The 6000-nt window shown below is 41.8% G+C and overlaps 1 protein-coding gene across 3 annotated transcripts in view; it reads left to right on the top strand.

Annotated features, from left to right (window-relative positions):
- Positions 1 to 1148: 1148 nt before the first annotated feature.
- Positions 1149 to 6000, top strand: part of NCOA2 (nuclear receptor coactivator 2) — a 152323-nt gene continuing 147471 nt past the window's right edge. Inside the window, exon 1 of one of the 3 annotated variants that reach the window (XM_081323501.1) lies at positions 1149 to 1344. The gene's annotated coding sequence lies outside the window, so the exon portion shown is untranslated. Of the gene's footprint in view, positions 1398 to 6000 lie in introns of all 3 variants that reach the window. The other 2 variants (XM_081323502.1, XM_081323500.1) reach the window with 2 other exon arrangements.

Raw genomic sequence — 6000 nt, 5'->3', positions numbered from 1 at the left:
TTACAACGGCAGCAAGAATAATCTACGCACAATGTTGGAAGAATGAACGAATACCATCAGAGGAAGAAGTAATTAAAAAAATACTGGAATGCGCTGAGATGGACAGACTATGAGGCTGAAAGACAAAGAAGAAACAGAATATTACCAAAGCTGGAATTCATTCTACAAATGGTTAGAGAACCAGAGTAGGACTTGATTATGTATTAGCGTTTTATGTACCCAGATCACACACTGATTGAAAAATTAACATATGTATGTAGAGAGAAAAAAACAATAAAAAGCTTACTATATAAAAGAAACCTTTATGTTTACTATGACTCCACAGATGATGTTAAATCATTATATTATTGATCTTGGTTTAGGGTTGTGCAAATCTTTTATGCAACAAGCTCTGATTAAAAAATCTTGTGTGAATTCAGCCAATTCTTTCATAAGGCAATTTCATATCCTAGTATATGCACCATCTTATAGGCATTATCAAGATGAACAGGAAATGTTGTTTCATATGCTAATAACGCAACAGTTAAAAACTAAATGGAGGTGATGACCTAAGATCATGCAGCTTTGGTGTCATACCTGATAGGCCTGGAACATCCTGAACTTTCAAATATTCCCCAAAGTACATAATTCATCAGTAAAGCTGTGTCTATGCTGAAAGGTGTTATTGTTTTCTGTACTGAAAACCGCAAGGATTTACTTTCAAACCGCGCGGCATGCCTTCTCACCCAGCTTATACGACGGGCGTAATGTTATTCCTCCACAGATTTATAGTGACAGAACTCGTGTTCCCTTAGTTAGGAAAGCGTTTCATCTTGAGAGAGAGAGAGAGAGAGAGAGCGAGAGAGCGAGCCAATGTGCTTGTGCTCATCGGGTCTTTTAAATTCTTCAGCAAAAGAGCGCCTTGCTTTATTTTGTCCTCCAAGTAAAGGAAATTGATTGATCACACCGATTGGTTTCCATTTCTCTTTTGTTATCGATATAATGACATCCTTTCGTTTCTGCCTTCTTGCTTCGGTCACGGTTTCTTTTTCTGTTCCAAAACACCGATTTACGTCCCGGCGACCAGCGTTAAGTCGCAAAGGAAGTTTCCTCTCGGCGAACCGCCTGGCCAAGACGACAGCCGCCGACGGGCTGGGGTGCGCGCGCCCTCTTTCCGTCGCAGGGAGTGGCGGCGGCGGCGGCGGCCCTCCCAGTCCCTCCTCTCTGGCTGGGGAGCTTTGCGGAGAGGAGGAGGGTGAGCTGTGGGAGGGTCTCCATTGAAATAAACAAGCAGCCAGTGATTAAAACGGGAACATGGCGGCCGCGGAAGACTCGGCAGCTCCAGCTTCCTCTTACAAAGCAAAGGTCAGCGCTGGCGGCAGCTTGAGCGATAGGAGCCGGAGACTTTACTGACCTCGGTAAATGGAAGCGCCCGTGCGCCCCGGCCGCCGGGCCCCTTCTCTGCGGAACAGGCGGGGGGTGGATAGCAGAGGGGCGCTCCCGGCTGTGCGCTGTCGGATAACCCGAGCTTGCGCGCGGCGCAGTCGGGGAAGGCGAAGGAACCGCCGGAGCTGATGCCGGGAAAGACCAAACGGGGGAGAAGACCTGGCAGCCTGACTGGTTCTTCTTCTCCTCCTCCTCCTCCTCCTCCTCCCCTCCGCCTCCCCGAGAGGCAACTTGGGGGGATCTTCACCCGAAAGGGGGAGGTGTCCGCCTGGTTGTCTGCTGCTCCTTAATGAGGGGCGTGCGGTTCCCTCGAGCGGGGAATGAATAATGGAAGCGGGAGCGAACTGATCTGAAGTTGGGGTTTTAACATCTTCCTCTCCTGCAATCTCTTTAAAGAGAAGGGGGTGTCTCGGCCGTCTTGCTCGAAGGGGTGGGAGAAGAATAGGGGAGCCGCCTCGGGAAACGGGGGTGTCGCTGGCAGGGAAAAAGCTGGCTGCGCCTCCTCCTCCTCCTCTCGTCGAAGAGGGTCGTTCTCGCAGAAGAGATTTTAGGGGTGGTAGCTGAACGACACCCGCCTCTCTCCGAAGCTTTCCCCAGGGAGCCCCCATCCTGCTGTCCCTCGGCAAGTGCGAGGGGGACTGAGCCCCTCCAGGAAAGGGAGATGTGCAGGGGAGGCTACGGCGGCGGGCTGTCGCGGTGCAAGTTGCCTCAGCGGAAAATTGAGTCGGGGCGGCAAAACTCTGGTCCCTAAACGAGCTTTTGTTGTGGTTAACTTCTCCAACTTTGTGCGCGGCGGCGCGGCCTTCGCAGTCCCCCTTTCCCGGAACCCGACTAGGCCCTGCCTGCTCGCCGCTGGGTGCGAGCGCAGCCTGGGGAGCCGCATTGCTGCTTCGTGTGCCTGGCTGGGTGGGGGAGGGGACGGCGGTAGTAGTGGCGGAGGCGGCTCCGGCAGCACCTCGGCTGCGCTGTCGTCCTCTCCGCTGGGCGGCCTAAGGAGCCGGGTTGCTGCCCGGTGGGCTGAAGGCTTCCTGGGCGCCTCGGCTTTGGAGCACCCGGGTGTTCGGCCCCTCTTTCCTCCGTTCCCTCTCCGTCTGGGCCGAATCGATCGCGCTGTGTACAATACGTGGGAATAGAGATGGAAGCGCGGGGAGAAGCGTCACCTTGCTTTCTATTTGGGACGCTTTTTGTTTAATGGGTCAAAGAGAAAACCGTATTTCGACCTCCCCTGCTCTTAATAGTACGCCTCCTCTTTTCCCGTGTGGCAGTGAGGATGTGCGCCTAATCCCTCTTCCACCTGCTCCCTTTCCTTGTGCAAGGGGAGGGTGTTGGACACAAACAGCACAGTTTCGCTATAGCTTTCTATTGAAGGTGCACGCAGTACCTAAGGCCTCTGATTTCAAGAAGCACAGAGACAGCGTTTTTGCTTCCTGATAGGCGGTAGCTTTTTTATTCCTTGCTCCTGCTCTTGCAAAGGTATCCAGGGTTATTGGTTGTCTTGGTAACTTTGACTTTGTTCATGTAGTATCTATTTTTCATCTATGCCACTTCCCACATATATTGTTGTCATCAGCCTGATACTGCGGCTTTCTTAGGCTCATTGTATTGTATAAAAAGTAGACGAATAAAACAAAGCTGAATAATAAAAATGGAAAAATAAATTCATAATTCTTGTTCACCTATAAATCATAAATGTATAGTTTTTTTCAATGACATATTTGTTTAGAGGAGTGTAAACATGTTACTATGAATATATTATGAATATATTTCTAAAGTTGTTTCATGAAAAGATGATGACCAAAAGGTTTTTTTAAAAACTTATTAACTAAAACCAGTTCATTAATTTAGAATTTTCATGAAAAAAAATCTTATCAGTGTGGTCACTAAAGAGTTGACACTGACTTAATGCCATAATCAGAAATTTAGAGTTTTAACTGCCTGGGACGGTCTCTGAAATTATATCAAAATTCTGAATATTCTAATTTACTAAGTGAATGTGAAGAAAGGTGTACAAATTTTAAAAATAAACATAGAACATTACAGGTATGTAGATCTTGGAGTAATTCTGGTTTCATTATGCTTTAAGCACCCCTTTTTAAAAGGAAAGCTGGACAGTAAAGGTATTTTAAAAAATAAAATATAGATGTACCGCTTCATTTGTAATTTGTGTATGTAAAAACTACTTACCATATTTATACTAAATCTCTACTGGGCATCTGAGGCAGTAGCTCAGCTTTAGCCAATACAAATATAGTATGTGGCATACAAGACTGTTGATACTTGGATTACAGAATAACCAGTTCTTAATTACTTGTTCCATTGTGATTTACAGTGTTTCTTAATACAGTGAGAAAATTTACAAAAACTGATTAGTAAAAATATTGCTCTGTAAGAAGCTTTTTCCAGTGGCTGTAAAGTACCGATTTCAGGGTTGTTGTTTTTTTTTAGTATAGTAAAGATTTTGGTAGTAGTAACAATCATATATCTTTTGCTATTTGTATTTTAAATGTGCTGTAGTACATGAAAGGTGATTACAAAATAAAATTACTAATCTCTAAATTATTGGAGGCCTTATGTTTACAGAGTTATCTTTTTAGATTTGTATATAGATTTATAGGTAGTGTCTATAGATTTAACTTATTAAAACTTATCTTCGGTAATGAGGATTAAGGTGCAAAGCAAAATCACTTCTTTGTGCCCTACTAAGATGCTCTAATAGTCTGATTGATTCTTAAGTTTCTCTTGGGTAACCGACATGCTCAGTGTTACAAGCTGCCATATAAATTCAATAAAAACAATTTCTAGGATTTTTGTGATACTGTATATCATGGGTGACCAGCATTTTGGCTTGCCTGGGTCTCATTAAGTGAAGGGGAATTGTCTTAGGTCACATATAAAATCTATAATATAGTTAATGCATATAAATAACAAACTTCCTTTAAACGTTTTATGATCTTGTGGGCTCTCATTACTAGCTGTCCAAGGCCACATGTGGGTTGGACACACCTGCTGTATATTATCTGTGCAAATCCTTTATTTCAAACGTGGACTCCAGTGGGGAATAGCTGAAGTGGAATCAATAATTAAGTTTGATTGTATTCATTGTGGTCTGACTAAGAAAATGATAAGTGTCATATCTTTCTTTTTATTGTTTATTAATTTATATTATGCCTTTCCTCTCTAGGAGCTCCCTCTTCCAGTTTTTACCCACAGCAACCCTATGCAAAGTGTTGAAAAAGGCCATACTCTCTCAAGGGCTTAGTGTGCAGCTGCTTCAAAAGTGTTCCTTTGTTTCCTATATCCTCATGCACTGATAATATTTTCAGTGGGATGTTGGTGAAGTGAAGTGGCTATACAGGCACTTGGGCAAATGATTGGGGAAGGTTTCAGAAGAGCTGTGATGAATCTTTCAAAGAACACAGCTGCTTTAGAACTTCAGGGAGTGCTATTTTCTTACAAATGTTTCAGAAAACACTGCTTTAAATACTTACATAGCCTGCCATAAATTAATGTTGACATATTGCATTTATAGACTTAGTTATTATATGACTGATAAAAATCTTTAAAATTTGTGCAATCACTATTCACTGTAACCTTTAGATAATTGTAAAATGTTTGTCTGAAAACATGCTTTTTGTGATGGGACAATAATTGCAGTGTTTGGGTGGAAAACTAATATAAGTGATAGTCATGCTAAATGAATTTGATAGGTTTAAAATAGACTTTCTTGTAGCTGTAGACTTTGTTGTAGCTGTTCTACAATGTTCATTGTCTTCTGTCACCTTTTGTTGATGATCTTGCCTATATGTTGACATCTGTTGTAGTTTGTAGCTATAATGAACTCTCCCAGGGTGGATTCATAATGTAGAAATTTTTTTCGAACTGCAAGGAAAATGTAGGTTTTTCTGAAATATTTTATAAATATTGTGCTCTAAATGAATTGACTTACACATGTTTAATCCTCTTTACATAACAATCTAAAATCTGTCTATTAGACAAGTCCTTGGTGTTCCTTTCTTTGTTCTTTCTTGCATTAAGGAAATATTCCAATAATACTAGATGTGCTAACTTTTTCTTGAGAATTAAAATCTAGGTATGATTTCCTGTTATGGTTCATAAATATTTTATTGCTTTCATATCAAGCATTGAAGAGGCAAAGAACATGCATTTAAAATAACATAATTATAACAAACTTGTGAGCCACCAAGATTTTTCTTGATTGCAGCAGCATACAAATTTAATCAATAGTACAATATATGTGTGCATATGTGTGTATATGAGTGAGAGAGATAAGATTTCCTCACCTGCACGATATAATAAAATCTTACTAGGTTAACACTATTTGTATGAAACAGAACGTCCATTATCTGATTATATTCTTTGACCACCTTGGATAGTTGTAAAGACTAGCCTATGGAAGGAAATGTAGCTATAGTAAAAAAGAATTAGTTCAACATATGTGTATCTATCTATAGAAAAAGGAGTATCAATTATAGCTTTATAATTTGCTCTCAGGTGCATACTATCTTTTACAGTGGGCAATTTTGATTTTACCAAAAATGTTTTGACTTGGAAATA

Source organism: Vipera berus (genome assembly GCF_964194415.1).
Source record: "Vipera berus genome assembly, chromosome: 3".
NCBI lineage: Eukaryota > Metazoa > Chordata > Lepidosauria > Squamata > Viperidae > Vipera > Vipera berus.
The sequence above is the reverse complement of the archived record's forward strand: the minus strand, read 5'-3'. Positions and strand labels throughout refer to the sequence as shown.